The sequence below is a fragment of the Cebus imitator genome, unplaced genomic scaffold, assembly GCF_001604975.1.
Source record: "Cebus imitator isolate Cc_AM_T3 unplaced genomic scaffold, Cebus_imitator-1.0 Scaffold429, whole genome shotgun sequence".
NCBI lineage: Eukaryota > Metazoa > Chordata > Mammalia > Primates > Cebidae > Cebus > Cebus imitator.
In genome coordinates, this window is record NW_016107744.1 from 1,530,246 (window position 1) to 1,546,636 (window position 16,391).

At 34.9% G+C, this 16,391-nt stretch overlaps 1 protein-coding gene and 1 pseudogene across 1 annotated transcript in view; both read left to right on the forward strand.

Moving 5' to 3' along the window:
• The window catches only part of TRHDE (thyrotropin releasing hormone degrading enzyme), a 391,885-nt gene that overhangs the window by 320,489 nt on the left and 55,005 nt on the right, over positions 1–16,391 (forward strand). The window lies entirely within an intron of this gene.
• LOC108290293 lies at positions 6,012–6,977 on the forward strand (annotated as a pseudogene).

A 16,391-nucleotide genomic window follows, 5' to 3' on the forward strand; every position in this document is an offset into this window, starting at 1 on the left:
TTATTAATTATATACTAAGATATGTCTTTTAACTTTCATTATTAGGTGCATGATTGTAAATACGTTTAAAACCATTGAGACAAATTGTCAAGTTGTCATTAAAGATAGGCAGATTTCTCGCAAAAAGAATATGAGAGTGTTTTCCAGAGTGACTAATTTTAAAACTGATGTAATTCATTTCACTTTTTATATTATTCTATACTCTAGACAAAAAGTTTAAGAAATAATTATTTGTAAACAAATAACTGTCCTTTCTCTTAAAATTTTAATTAAAATTTGCAGTGGCTAAGTTCATTGATACTGGAATAAATTATGAATCATAGTCTTAGCTCCAATAAAATATGTGGCCTTGAGCAAGTTACTAACTTCTCTTATGCTTAGATTCTCCATCTACAAAATGTGGATAAGACAGTATTTGCATCACAGTTTTATTTTGAAAATTAAATAAGATATTATAATTAAAACGTGCCATATAGCCTTGGCCCAGTGAGTGTTTATAATCAGTATTTTTTGCTATGATATAACAGTCCATGGCAGGCTCAGTTATGGATCTCAGTCATAATATTCAAAAGATAATTGATATTGAGCTGAAATTTTAGAGCTAGAAAAGTAGTGAATCAGGGATATTCTGCATTTACCTTCATTTCACATCAGTTTAGAACAAATTGTTCAGGATTGTTATTATTGAAAATATATACCCAAGTTTTAATCTGAGTTCATCTTGATGAAGTTGTTGACTCTCAGTTTTCGTCTTCATTCATCTTTCTATGTAATATAGTCTTTCCTGGTTTCCCTTTGGTAAGAAATATCATTGTAATCTAAAATAATCCTTCTAGTATGCAAAATGTAATTTTAGATATGTCGGTTGCATATTAATATTAAATTTAGTAGTTTTGGTAGAGGAGTTACAAACAGCTTTGAATAAATTGGCTTGAGAGCAAAGAGCCTTTTAAAACCACTTTTACATGGAAAATAAAAATTATTCATCAAATAATAGCTATTAGAAATACATGTATTTCATTCATTCATTGAATAAATGTATATGAGGACTTCACTGTAACACTGTCTTTAACTAGATATGGTCTAAGGTATTTAATGTTTGTCGAAAATAATATTGGGTGGTTTAAAAACACATATAAACAAGGATGGAGTGATCAGTTCTGGCTAGTGTACTGACAATTTCCTAATCCTTCACAGAAGAGGTGGCAATTGAAGATTTAGAATGACCTTTGATCCACAAGGAAACAAATAATATCCCATGAATGATATAAAGACATTTCCATCCAGCATTATCTGATGCATGATGTTAAGCATTTTAGAAGTAGCTAGTATTTCAGGAAAGTCTTCAAAGAGACTCAAAATAAATTGACTGAAACAGATGAATATAGAAAAGGGAGGAAAACATTTTAAAAATCAGCATGAAGAAGATAAAATGAGAGTATCTTTGTTAAATTTAAGTTTAAAAAGGAATTCCTTACCATTATGAAAATCTATTCTGAATTTTTGATTTAAAAACATGCTCAGATTTCAAATCTCCAGAGAGGGGATATACAAATTGTGGCTATACCTAGTTAGAGTGATCTGCAAAAATAGAAAGACCATTTAAAAGTGTTCCCTTTGCCAACCAGTTTTATTTTTTATGTGATCCAGTTTTAAACCATATTTCTCTGAATTATATCACTGAGAAAGCACTATAAAAAAGTAAAAAGCTGTCACTCTGGAGAATGTAAGTGTCTCTAGTTATCCACTGCTATATGGGAACCCACTGATGATGTGAAAATATGAATGTCTCTCTTTGAGGCCTCATTGAACTGAAAATATTTGGGGTTTCTTAATGGTGGATCTGTGCTTAGAATATTAAATGGGATGCATTTTTGGTAATTATTAGCAATTTTGTGGTTCTTTTTATATTGTATTACTAGTCAATCGTGATTTGTGAAAACTAAGAGAGGGACCAGGCATGGTGGTTCACACCTGTAATTCCAGCATTTTGGGAGGCTGAGGCAGGCGGGTCACCTGAGGTTAGGAGTTCAAGGCCATCCTGGCCAACATGGCAAAAACCCGTCTCCACTAAAAATACAAAAATTAGCTGGGCGTGGTGGCGTGCACCTGCAATCCCAGCTAATCCGGAGGCTGAAGTAGGAGAATTGATTGAACCTGGGAGGTGGAGATTGCACTGAGCTGAGATTACGCCACTGCACTACTCCAGCTTGGGACACAGAGCAAAGCCTTTTTTCCAAAAATAAAAAAGAGAGGGATATGTGTATATATATGCACATACACACACACACACACTTGTATATGTATATATATATATATATATATACACATTCTAAAATAGAAACTATGTGTGAGACTTTTTTATAATTTTTAAAATGGAAAGTATATGTGAAGTTTCTTTAAATACGTTAGTGTGCTACACTATTTCTCTTTAAACACGTCATAACTCAGGAGGAAAAAAAAGAAAAACTGTTGCAATCTTTTTTATTAAAACACATCATTTGTTAAAATACCATTGTTAAAATACCTCAGATATTACCAAGTAATTTTATTGGTCCCAAAATATTGAGCAAATTTAACCAACTCTTGCCAGAACAAATTAATTATGTAACATATCTATAAAGTGGCAAAAAAAAGAAAAGGAAATCAAAAAAACTCAAATGGTTTATACTTAGTAACTAACAGAGCTTAACATCAGTGATCATATCTATAAATACAGTTAGAATTAACATTTTATTCAACATTTTGTTTATTTAGAATCAATTATCTTTATTCATATTTGTTTGCCTAATTTTCCAGCTAAGTTTCTACATTGCTTTTTATATTTGAAAATCGTAGAGAAAACTTTGCTTGATAAACTTCGAGTAGATAGGCTTGCCAAATATCTTCTTTATATTAAATGAAATGCCAATTTCTTGCATGTTTGTTTTATATTATTTATCAGCAAACTGGGAATTTAAATGCTTACCTTCTGCAGTTTATCTTTTGAATACAAACCAATGTCCCAGCTCAAAATTGAGTATCTGCAAGTGAGGCACAGATCTCTATATCAAGTCAGGAAATCTATGAATTTGCAAGTTGGCTGTCCCTTATACAACCAGGTCTAAGTGGTGGGGCATGGAATAAAACCTGCCATTCCAAAGAGGGATAAATGGAAGACACAAGGGTCATTGTGAAAAATTCCTGGAGAGTAAAGTTTCTTAAATAGATCCTGGTTTTGCTTTGTGAGACTAGCTTCCTGGTTAATTTTTCTTTTTTCTTTTTTTTTTTTTTTAATTTTAACTTTTATTTTAGATTCAGAGGGTGCATGTGCAGTTTTGTGGCATCATATATTGTGCGATGCTGAGGTTTGGGATAGAAATGACATAATATGCAACAGTAAGTTTTTTACACTTGCCTCTCCTCCCTCCCTTGTGCCTCTAATAGTCTCAAGTGTCCGTTATAGCCATTTTTATGTCCATGAGTACCTATTGTTTAGTTCCCACTTATAAATGAGAAATTTCGGTATTTGCTTTTCTGTTCCTGCATTAATTCACTTGAAATAATGGCCTCCAGCTGCTTCCATGTTGCTGGAAAGACATGATTTTATTTTTCATGGCTGCGTAGTATTCCATGGTGTATATGTACCATATTTTATTTATCTAGTCTACTGCTGATGGATACCTACATTGATTCCATGTCTTTGCTATTGTGAATAGTGCTGCAACAAACATAAAGACAGCAAGTGTCTTTTTGGTAGAACAATTTATTTTCTTTTGGATATATTCCTAGTAATGAGATTGCTGGGTCAAATGGTAGCTCTGTATTATTTGAAAATCACCACAAGCTGCTTTCCACAAAGACTGAGATAATTTACATTCCCTTTTTCAGTGTAAAAGTGTTCCCTTTCTCCATAGCTTCATGAGCAACTATTACTTTTTGACTTTTTAAATAATAGCCATTTTGACATGTGAGATGGTATCTCATTTTGGTTTTGATTTGCATTTCTCTGATAATTAGTGATGTGGGTCATTTTTCATGTTTCTTGGTCAATTGTATGCCTTCTTTTGAGAAGTGTCTGTTTATGTCTTTTGCCCACTTTTTAATGTGGTTATTTGGCTTTTGCTTATTGAATTATTTAAGTTTTGTATAGATTCTGGATGTTGGATCTTTGTGAGATGCATAGTTTGCAAATATTTCCTTCCATTCTGTAGTTTGTCTGTTTACTCTGGTGATAGTCTCTTTTGCTGTGCAGAAGCTCCTTAGTTTGATTAGGTTTCACTTGTCAATTTCTGTTTTTGTTGCACTTGCTTTTTAGGGATTAGTCATAAGTTCTTACCCAAGGCTGATGTCCAGAATGGTTTTTCCATTCTGGTAGATTTTCTAGAAAATCCTATATTTTCTTTTAGGATTCTTAGAGTTTGAGGTCTTACATTTAAATCTTTAATCCATCTTGACTTAATTTTTTTGTACAGTGAAAAGCAGAGGTTCAGTTTCATTGTTCTAGTGTATGGCTGGCCAGCGATTTCAGCATTATTTATTGAATAGGGAGTCTTTTCCCCATTGCTTATTTTTGTCAACTTTGTTAATGATCAGATGACTGTAGGTATGTGACTTTATTTCTGTGATCTCTATTCCATTGGTCTGTGAACCTGTTTATGTACTACTGCCATGGTGTTTTGGCTTACTGTTGCCTTATAGTATAGTTAGAAGTTGAGTGACGTGATGCCCCTGGCTGTGTTCTTTTTGCTTAGGACTGCATTAGCTATTTCAGCTCATTTTTGGTTCCATACAAATTTTAGAATAGGGTTTTTTTTTTCTAATTCTGTGAAAAATGATGTTGGTAGTTTTACAGGAATAGAATTGAATCTGTAGATTGCTTTGGACAGCATGGCCATGTTAGTGATATTGATTCTTCCAATGCATGAATATGAAATGTTTTTTCATCTGTTTGTGTCATGTATAATTTCTTTCAGCAGTGTTTTATAGTTCTCCTTATAGAGATCTTTCACCTCAATGGTTAGAGGTACTTTAATTTTTTTATGTGGCTAATAAAAATGAGGTTGAATTTTTGATTTGGCTCTCAGCTTAAATGTTATTGGTGTATAGAAATACCACTGAGTTTTGTTCGTTGATTTTGTTTTCTAAAATATTGCTGAAGTTGTTTATTAGTTCCAGGAGCTTTTTGGTAGAGTGTTTAAGTTGAGGCTAATGCTCATTTACCATTTTTGAAAATTCTAGGACCCTTCAGAATTATGCTATATTTGCTCAACCTATGATTTATGTATGAAACAACAAAGCTTGGATGACAACACATCTATTTACAGAATGGTTTGCTGAATATTTTAAGCCTACTATGGAGACCTACTGCTCAGGAAAAAATATTTCTTTCAAAATCACTGACAAGGCACATAGTCACTCAAGAGCTCTGATACAGTTGTAACAAGAGATTAATGTTGTTTTCATGCTTGCTAACACAACATCCATTTATAGCCTGTGGATCAAGGAATAATTTTGACTTTTAAGTTTTATTATTTTAAAAATACATTTTATACATCTATAGCTACCACAGATAGTGATTTCTCTGATGAATCTGAACAAATTCAGTTGAAAACCTTCTGGAGAAGATTCATCATTCCAGATGTCATTAAGAACATGTATGATTTATGGGAGGAGGTCAAATTATCGACATGAACAGAAATTTGAAAGAAGTTGATTCCAGCTGTCATGGATGACTTTGAGGGGTTTAAGACTTCAGTGGAAAAAGTCACTACAGATGTGGTAGAAATAGCAAGATAACTAGAATCAGAAGCAGAGACTGAATATGTGGTTGAATTGCTGCAGTCTCAGTATAAAAGTCTGTAATAAATATGGAATTACTTCTTATGTATGAGCAAAGAAAGTGCTTTCTTGAAATATCATCAACTACTGGTGCAGATAGTGTGAACTTTGTTAAAATGACAGCTAAGGTCCTTTCTGCCTGTACATGCTGCTGAAGAAACATCATTGAAGTCTCTCTTCTCCCTTCGATCATGTCTAAGTCAGAGTCTCCTAAAGAGCCCAAACAGCTGAGGAAGCTCTTCATTGGAAGGTTGAGCTTTGAAACAAACAATGAGAGCCTGAGGAGCCATTTTGAGCAATGGGGAATGCTCACGGACTGTGTGGTAATGAGAGACCCAAACACCAAACGCTCCAGGGGCTTTGGGTTCATCACATATGCAACTGTGGAGGAGGCGGATGCAGCCATGAATGCAAGGCCACATAAAGTGGATGGAAGAGTTGTGGAACCAAAGAGAGCTGTATCAAGAGAATATTCTCAAAGACGAGGTGCCCACTTAACTGTGAAAAAAACATTTGTTGATGGCATTAAAGAAGACACCGAAGAAAATCACCTAAGAGATTATTTTGAACAGTGTGGAAAAATTGAAGTGATTGAAATCATGACTGACCAAGGCAGTGGCAAGAAAAGGGGCTTTGCCTTTGCAAACTTTGATGATCACGACTCTGTGGATAAGACTGTCATCCAGAAATACCATACTGTGAATGGCCACTGCTGTGAAGTTAGGAAAGCCCTGTCAGAGCAAAAGATGGCTAGTGTTTCATCCAGCCAAAGAGGTCGAAGTGGTTCTGGAAACTTTGGTGGTGGTCGTGGAAGTGTTGTCAGTGGGCATGACAACTTTGGTTGTGGAGGAAACTTCAGTGGTCGTGGTGGCTTTGGTGGCAGCCATGTTGGTGGTGGATATGGTGGCAGTGAGGATGGCTATGATTTGGTAATGATGGAAGCAAATTTGGAGGTGGTGGAAGCTACAATGATTTTGGCAATTACAACAATTAGCCTCCAAATTTTGGACCCATGAAGGGAAGAAACTTTGGAGGCAGAAGCTCTGGCCCCTATGGGGGTAGCGGCCAATACTTTGCCAAGCCACGAAACCAAGGTGGCTGTGGCAGTTCCAGTAGCAGCAGTAGCTATGGCAGTGGCAGAAAATTTTAATTGGAAACAAAGCTTAGCAGGAGAGGAGAGCCAGAGAAGTGACAGGGAAGCTACAGGTTACAACAGATTTATGAACTCAGCCAAGCACAGTGGTAGCAGGGCCTAGCTGCTACAAAGAAGACATGTTTTAGACAAATACTCCTGTGTATTGGCAAAAAGCTCAGGGACTGTATTTGTGACTAATTGTATAACAGGTTATTTTAGTTTCTGCTCTGTGGAAAGTGGAAGGCATTCCAATAAAGTGTTTTAATGTAGATTTTTTTTTTACACCCATGCTGTTGATTGCTAAATGTAATAGTCTGATTATGACGCTGAATAAATGTCTTTTTTTTTTAAAAAAAAAAAGACAACTAAGGATTAAAGATATTATAAACTTACTTGCTTTTACATAAAACTTACTTGATAAAGTATGGTTTGAGAGGATTAACTCCAATTTTGAAAGAAGTTCTACTATGGATAAAATGCTATCAAACAACATCTTATACTACAAAGACATCTTCAATTAAAGAGTCAATCAGTGCAGAAAACTGGATTGTGCCTCATTTTAAGAAATTGTCACAGGAACACCAGCCTTCAGCAACCACCACTGTGATTCAGCAAGATACTGTACCAACAAAAAGATTATGGATTACTAAAGGCTTAGATGATTGTCAGCTTTCTTCTTAGCAATAAAGCCTTTTTAATTAACATGTGTACATTCTTTCTTTAGACATAATGCTGTTGCATACTAACTAGACTAAGTACAGCGTAAATGTAATTTTTATATACACTGGAAAACCAAAACATTTGTGTGACTTGCTTTCTTATAATACTTGCTTTATTGCAGTATTCTGAAACTGAACCTACAATATCTCTGTACATGGTAACCCTTAATTTTGAGGTAATTGGGTACATTAAGTCTGTTTGTGTCCTCAGGATTAAGATAAAATCTTATTTGGTGAAGAACAAGCTGAATTCTTTATAGATACTAATTGAATATCCTATCAGAGCTTCATGAGAGTGTCAGCTTCCACACATCCTTCTCAAGATCCATATTAGCAGGATCATATTTTGTTGGTTCTGCTTTGATTTTTAAGGACACTCAGTTAAAGGGAGAGAAAAATATATATATATATATATATATATATATATTTCTGTTTCCCTGGTTTCTTAAAATCAACTTCTAATAACAACCGTAACAAGGAAGGGAAAAGAAAAATCTCAGAGTTGAAAACTAGATGTATGTGTGTGTGAGACAGAAATACAGAGATAGACACAACTCCAAACACAAAAAGTAAAGAACTACTGATAAATATTGTGAATTGTGGATGAAACACAGAAGGATTCTGAGAAAAGATGGAAAACTTGCAGTTCCTCTATAAGACAGAGAAATCTACAAAAATAAGACCCATCTCTGAAGGGACTGTCTTATTTGGAATCATGAAATCTGGAGGTATCGTGGGTTACATTGATAAATATTTCTCCACGTGGAAAAGCATGAAACGAATTCAGGACTGAAAGAGAAGACATGCAAACCTACCATTTTTGCAAGAAGAAGGGGCAGAAGTGGTGGGCTGGAGAAGAAATATATATGGCAATCGGCTTGGCAATCATTAATTGAGACAGCTGGAAAAAAACAATTAAATTCTAAATCACCACAATGAGAACCTGTAATATACAGGGTTGAACTGTGCAGCACGTAGCTCTCCAGCATATACTGAAATGGGACTACGGAGCAGAAATATACCCCTAAACAGATGGAACCACTAATTTGATTAGAACCAGGACTGAAATAACAACCCTAAATGTAAACTGCTACTCCTTCAATCTATTCCCCACGATTGCCCTTTAGCCGCAATCGAGAAGCAACTACTTATACTGGATATGACCTGCCCCTTCAATTATGAATGATATTTAAACATAAACCAGATAGAAAGCATTAGAACTGTAGAAAATGCCCAAAGAAGGATAGTTAGCAATAGCAGTAAGGACGGAACTATAACACCAAGCAAAAACTTCAAATATACCCATTTATGTGAGTTCAAAGAGTTCAGATAAAGAAATATGGCTTCTCTGAGGTGAGCTTGAAGAAAACATGCAAAAGAATAAAGAAGAGATAAGGCAACAAAAAGAATGAAAGTGATCTGGCATTGCAAGAAAGAAAACCATGTTAGAAGCATTAAAAATATCATAGATTCAGAGGACATCATTGTCAGGCAAATGGAGAATAAGCTTGAGATAGCTGACATAAATGAAATGGAAAAAGCAATGAAAATCATAATGAAACAAGAGACATCCTATGTGCTGGGGGTGTGTGTGTGGTGTGTGTTGGTGTGCTGGTGTGTCTGTTTGTACTTGATATTTATGAAAGCAAAGGAAAAGAAGTGTGAAGATATAGGCAGAGTAAACTTTCTTATAATAACAATGAAAAGATATAGATTGAAAGGGAACCCCGTGTTTTAGGAAAGAAATCTCACTCAAAGGGATTAACATTGAGAAATATCTTGGTGAATAAACTGTGCTTTAAAGATTAAACAATGCAAGTTAGCTAGAAAGTGGAAAATTTGGGCAGGCTTAGATTTCTGTAAGCAAAAATAATCCAGTGGCTAGAATACAAAGTATTGTGTGTAATCAAGTTATCATTTGGCGACTAAAGGATGATGGTAAGTCTTGAATTCGCTTACGCATGGAATCAAAGATAAAGAAACAAAACAATTGAGGTTATGGAATAGAAGATAAATCTGTAAACCAGGAAAATTTAGAAGTAATTTAACAAATGGAAGTCCAGAGGGGATAAAAAACAGGTGGTATAAAGTGTAGTGTGCTTATTTCCTCATTTGTTCTTAGCAGAGTCTCAGAAGCTACAGATTAAACAAACTAGAGACAAATCTATAGGAAAAAAATTCTTTTAAGATAGTTTAATTGAGATGACGTTCTCTTTGAAATAATCAAGTAGCAATTGTTTAAGTTTTTTTTTAAAGGGCTTTTTAGTCAGATGGGGTGTGCCAGTGTCTCATTTATCTAAAATTATCAATTTTGAAAAAGATTTTATCACTTTATCATTCTTTCTCCTAAGTTTCTGTTTCTTAATATTAAACATGTGATTCTTGAGAAAATTATTGTAGTGTTAGTATTGTGTATTAAATAACAATGACCATCATTAAATTAATGTTCCAGAATTTTCTTCTTGTGTCAGTGGTTCTCTTATGGAAGAGAAATTTCTAACTCTTTCAATGTTATACTTTCAGTTTTAACCATACTGTTGAACTACATGTGATCATTTTAGCAAAATATTAAATATTCTTAAATTAATATAATTCTTATTAAAAAGTATCACTTTATTTTTGCACTCACATTTTGGAATAATATTAATATATATATTTGTTCTGAATTAGCTAGCACTTTTTTGCTATTGTTTTGTATTTTCATTGATGCTGCAACTTTAGAAAATTACTTCTTACAAGTGTTAATGAGGGGTAAATTTTCAGACAGTAAGCAAGGACTTAACTATGACACTGTTATTAAAATTAAAGAGTGTCACTGTTAGAACATGGTAAATCGATATCATTAATGTCTTCTAATTGTTAATCATCATTAAGGAGTTAGAACATCATTATCATTACTTTTTCTAAGTTTTATTTGAACATTATCACCATTAAAGAATATCAAGGATAAGTTACAGTCATATTTCTGAGCTGAAGATCCAAGAGTAATTGTTTCTAGGTGAATAGTGTATCTTGAATTTTGTGACACTGGAAGTTGCAACTAAAAACGAGAAACGTAATAAATAGGTAGCCATTAGAAGCAACTGCCTCCCCTATAACCTCTGTCCCTGGAAGTCACTGTCCCAAAGGACGAAAAGGATCAGTTATTGTAATATATAGGTGTTAGATGATTTCAAAAGGGTTTCAATTTATTTTAATTCTAAGTATTAAAAATTTCTTTAAATACATCCAAAACTCTTTGTAGGTTCAAATTTCAAAATAAGCGGTTAGCAACATTTCTATGTCATGATTTACATTATACTCTTTGTGGCTCAGTATGCTTTTTTTACCTTTGCCTTTTATTTCTTTTAGTTACTATTTAGCATCCTTATGAGAGAGAGAGAGAGCAAAGTACCAAAAATCTAACATTTCTGCTTCTCTGAAAGATGGTTTCAAGTGGACACAACTATCTTGTTGAAGATACTGAACCACTTCCTATACAACAAATTATATATTTGAAGTCCTTTTTCTGTCACACTGGTAATAAAACATATTTTTTCTTTCCACACTTGATCTTCAACAGCATTGAGGGATTTTAACTCTAATTTAGAATACAGTATAATATTCTGAGAGGCAGGAAAAGTCACTTTAAATCATACAGAATTAGATTAGGCATTTCATTTCTCTGAAAGTAAAAATGGATATTTTACTAAGATGAGAGAAGGTGAAAATGCATGGCACACGTAGAAGGTGTGTCCTTCTCTATCCATTTTCTATTATTCATTATTGCTTGAAATAGTTTCTTTGACACGCTCTAATATCTTTTTGCAGCTATAGGTCAATGTAAGAGAAATATGGATGACTGTTCATTATTGTTACTAAATGAAAAAATCCTTTTTTTCCTTTGATGTAATAGAAAAATGTTTAAAGACAAACAAACAAAGTGCCTTTCTTATGTTGTACAATCTGCATGAGACAGGTGATAGGATATTTTTCTAACTGATGGCTGAGTAAATCATCATCTTCATTGTTTCCACAGTGTTGACCAACATGCTGCCAGTCTGGCTTCCCACTTCTGATTTAAACACAAGATTCAGAATGACTTTGGAGGGTTGTGATACTCATGAATTTATGGGGCACTTGTATGTGGGATTCTCATCACTGTACAGCAGCCCTGTCATTTTTGTGACAGAGCCTGTTTGACTGGTTTCAGATTTATGAAGGAAATAATTCAGAACAGAGTAATAATTTTCCCTTGGCGATTACACTACCATTTGGTACTTTGTCCCTAAGGGGAAAATGAATGTGTTGGGATCTGTATATGAGTTTATTAGCTCAATGTAGGGAACAAATCAAGGTCAGAACATGGATGTACAGCACGTGATGCTGGATTCTAGCTCTGGTTCTTCAATCTTAAGGCTGCCACGTTTGTGTATCACTTTACAGTTTACATAATACATGATCACTTCCACTTGATATTCCCTATATTTCCCTCCCATATTTTCTTTTACTAGAACATAGGAAGGTGAATAAAAAATATCACCAGTTCTTATTAGAATAGTAGTAAGAATATCATGGGTTTGGTGTAGGAAGACTGGGTTCAAATACCAGCCCTACCCTTATTTGCAATATGACCCTGGAAAGATTAGAAAACTTTTTTGAGCCTCAATTTTGATCTGTAGAATGGGGATGGTAATACTGCCAATCTGAGAATGTTGTTCCAAGGATTTAGTCACATAGTGTATGCAAAGCTTTGGCACAGAGATTGACATATAAGGAATACTAAAGCAGTGTTGGCTATCACAGTGCCTCTTTGATCTACATAAGGTTCTCTGCTCCTTTGTCTGGGACTGTTTGCTGCTTTACAAAGACTGAAAACATGTACTCAGAGATTTTCCAAGAAACACATGTTTAGCTTAATAATTGTAATTTGGGCATTCCATCCAAAGAAAATCATTTAGAACATGTAAAAGCATTATGTATAAAGATGTTCATAGACCTGTCATTTCTGATGTAAAACATATGTATAACCACAATATTTAACAATAGTGAACTACAATTATCTTACCAGCAGAATATTGTCAGAACCAATCCAGAGGTAATTATGAAGAATTTGAATAACATGCAAACACTTTTTTTGAGTACTGATTTTATTTACTGCTCTTTTCTTTCTTTCTTCATTTTTAACTTTAATTTAGGTTCAGGGGCACATGTTCAGGTTTGTCATATAGGTAAATTGTGAATTACGGAGATTTGGTTTACAGATTATTTTGTTACGCAAGTAATAAGCATAGTACCCAATAGGTAATTTTTCAATCTTCACCCTCCTCCCTCCCTCCACAATAAGTTAAATATATAAACTTTTGTGTCTAATATATAAAAGGCAAAACTTTTGTCATAAACATTAGACTAGAGAAGACATAGTTATTTTTAAGTGATGTGGTTTGAGTGATGTTTTTACTCTTTTCTAGTTTCCTGTTATTCACACATTTCTCAAAAAAGCAGCCATATAGGAAGTTAGAAGCTTCACTGATTCATGGGCCTTTAGGTTAATGATTTGATGTCCTGATGGCAGTAGGCTCAATCTCTGAAAAATCCTGTTGGAATTTTTTATTCTTTTTACTCCCACGTGGCCCTTTAGAGCACTAAAAAACTTCACTGGCCAATAAGCAGGATTCCATACTGGCTTTAAGAGTTATATTTTCCATGGAAATCATAAGCGCTGAGGATTTTTTTTTTTTTGTATTCATTTCAGGCTGTAGTCTGTATTTAAATTCTATACTAATTCTGCTAATTAACCCAAAGTGTAATATACATCTTCCTGTACATAAAATATATATTCTTTTAAAATGGATTCATTACTGAAATTATTTATCAGTGACCCTTCCTTATGTTTTCTAATGCTGCTTTTAACATTTAGACAACAATAAAAAATGTGTGGATAAGCTTTTGTAATATTCTTTTCTGATATCTTCATGAGAATCTTTCTAAAACAAGCGTCATGCCTGGCCTATATTTAAAACTCATGTTCTCTATTTTTATGTCATTCATTTCACTCACTAGGTATATATTTTTCTCATATAAGTATAGTCTGTATAGTGAGAGAAGATCAACTGGGAAATCATAATGCACTTCCTTCTCATCTTGAAAGACCACGTGGCACATTTGAGTTTACTCTCCATAGCAGCCAGAGTCACCCTTTTAAAGCATAAATCAGACCTTGTCATTTCCCAGCTCAAAAACTTGCTGTGGCTTTCCATCACACATAGAAAAACAATCTGAACTCCCACTGTGCAGCAAAATATTCGGGTGCCTGCATGTGTGTGTGCACCTGGGTCTGCACTAGGTCCCTGCAGGGGCAGAAGCAGGAGCCACACGCAGACGGCCTGCCACCACAGAGTCACCTTCTAAGCTCATGAGAATGAGAATATCACCATGGTGCAGGGCATCCGACTTCCAGAAAATGTAATTGATGTGAGAAAGCAACTCCCATCATCTTATTTAATGTCACAGCAATATTCTGCTGTTTATGGTACTTCAGTTTTTCATGAAGATTTAAAAAGAAGAGTACCTGTGGAACTGGCACAGGAGCATGGAAAAAAAAGAAGTTCTGAAAATCAGAAGTGATTAAAGCGAGGAAAAGAACTGGATCAACCAAGAGAGAGCCACTGCCAATGAGCTATGCTTCAGAGAGGCTATCAAGTGAGGAGAAAGGCTGTAAGACAAAGCCCCTGGCTAAGCACCTGGAAGAGAAAGACATAGTGGCAAAGCAGCAGGATGCATTTTACAAGGAGCAGCTGGCTAGACTGGAGGAGAGAAGCTGAGTTCCACAAAGTCACCACCGAGCAATATCAGAAAGCTGCCAAAGAGGTGGAAGCAAAGTTCAAGTGACATGAGTTTTGTCCTGTCTGTGCTGATCTGCAGGCCAAAATTCTTCAGTTTTATCACCAGAGCACACACCAGACCCTAAGCATCTCTGCACTAGCCAGCGTGTACGTGTGCTGTGTTCATCATGCCAAACAGAACATGCTTGAGAAGAGATGATAAAATCAACTCTGGAACAAGCAAATCTCCTTCAACATTAATTTCAGAGGTAGAACTGTTTTTTTTTCCTCCTAGCAAGAAAGTAACACATTTAAAGAGAATATCATTAAAAAGAAGCACCAGAGAGTGAATTCGGCCAGATTATATCACATTTTGATCAGTAATTATTTGAAAAGGCAGCCTTCTTGACCTTTTTGCACTTTGAACTTCTACAGGCCATATAAACTTTCTCTTCTAGCCAAGTTCCTTCATTTTGTGAACATTCACTCTAACAAAGATGGGGGTAAGGGTGAGGCTGAGTTATTAACAATTGGAGTATAAAGAAGAGAGGGAAAAACCTAGATCTTAGGAAAACAGTGCTGTGTGAAATTGTGTAGGCTGTGGCATTTTGGTTTTCTCCTTTGACTGTGTAAGAGTTCTTTCACTTTGATTTCTTATGATGATCATGCAAATAAGAAGATAAAAAGGAGAGAAAGTTTACCTCTTATTAGAATAATGTTTATGATTACAAGTGAAATAAATTTTAAAAATCAATATAAAGGCAACCTTACCTTATGCAATCTCTTTTCTATTGTGAATACTGACATCTTTTCTTCACTCACATGATAATAACAAATATATTTTCTGATGGACAAAAGAAAACAATCCAAAGCCCTTATTATTTAAGATTTTTCATGCTGTGGTTACCACTGACCTCTGCAACTTCATACCCTACCCTTTTTCCTCAGCTAACTCCACTCCAGCTATGAAGACCCTCTGCTATTCTTCCAACATCCCAGTCTATTCTTATTTCAAGACCTTTGAATTTGCTACTTCCTGAGTCAGTATTCTCCTCCGGCCAAAATTGCTGTTTCCTTAGTCAGAATTCTTCTCTCGCCAGAATCGATCAACCTGTTCTCTCACTTCATGCAGGTGACACCTTCCCTCACCACCCTATTTAAACTACTCCCCTCTAATTTTTCTTTCCCTAACCCTGCTTGCTTTCCCTTCATAGCATCTGTGATCACACTATGTATACATTTGTGTATTAAGTCTAACATGATAAATGCCATGAGAGTGACATACAAGCCAGATGTGAATGGAAGGAAGGAAGGAAGCACTTAACTCTAATTGAAAGAGGTATTTTGAGAGGTTGTCTCATGGGGTAGGATGAGCAGGAGCTTGTTTGTAAGTCCTGGCTTTGAATTCTAGCCCTGCTACTCATTAGCCAGGTGAGAATTTTTGCTAATCAGAGAAAAATAAAGCAGAAATGTTTGTATAATGCCTCTACATGCTCACTGGCTGTAAAGCTATTTTTTTTTTTTTTTTGGTGTAGACTAGTTAATTTAAAGCTGTTGTCAGCAAAAGATACAATCATTAGAGTGAATTGGCAACCAACAGAATGGGGAAAAGTTTTTGCAATCTATCCATCTGACAAAGGGCTAATACCCAGAATCTACAAAGAACAAAAACAGATTTACAAGAAAAAACAAACAAACCCATTCAAAAGTGGGCAAAGGATATCAACAGACACTTTTCAAAAAAAGACATATATGAGGCCAACAAACACATGAAAAAATGCTCATCATCACTGGTCATTAGAGAAATGCAAATCAAAACCATATTGAGATACCATCTCATGCCGGTTAGAATGGCAATCATTAAAAAATCTGGAGACAACAGATGCTGGAGAGGATGTGGAAAAATAGGAACGC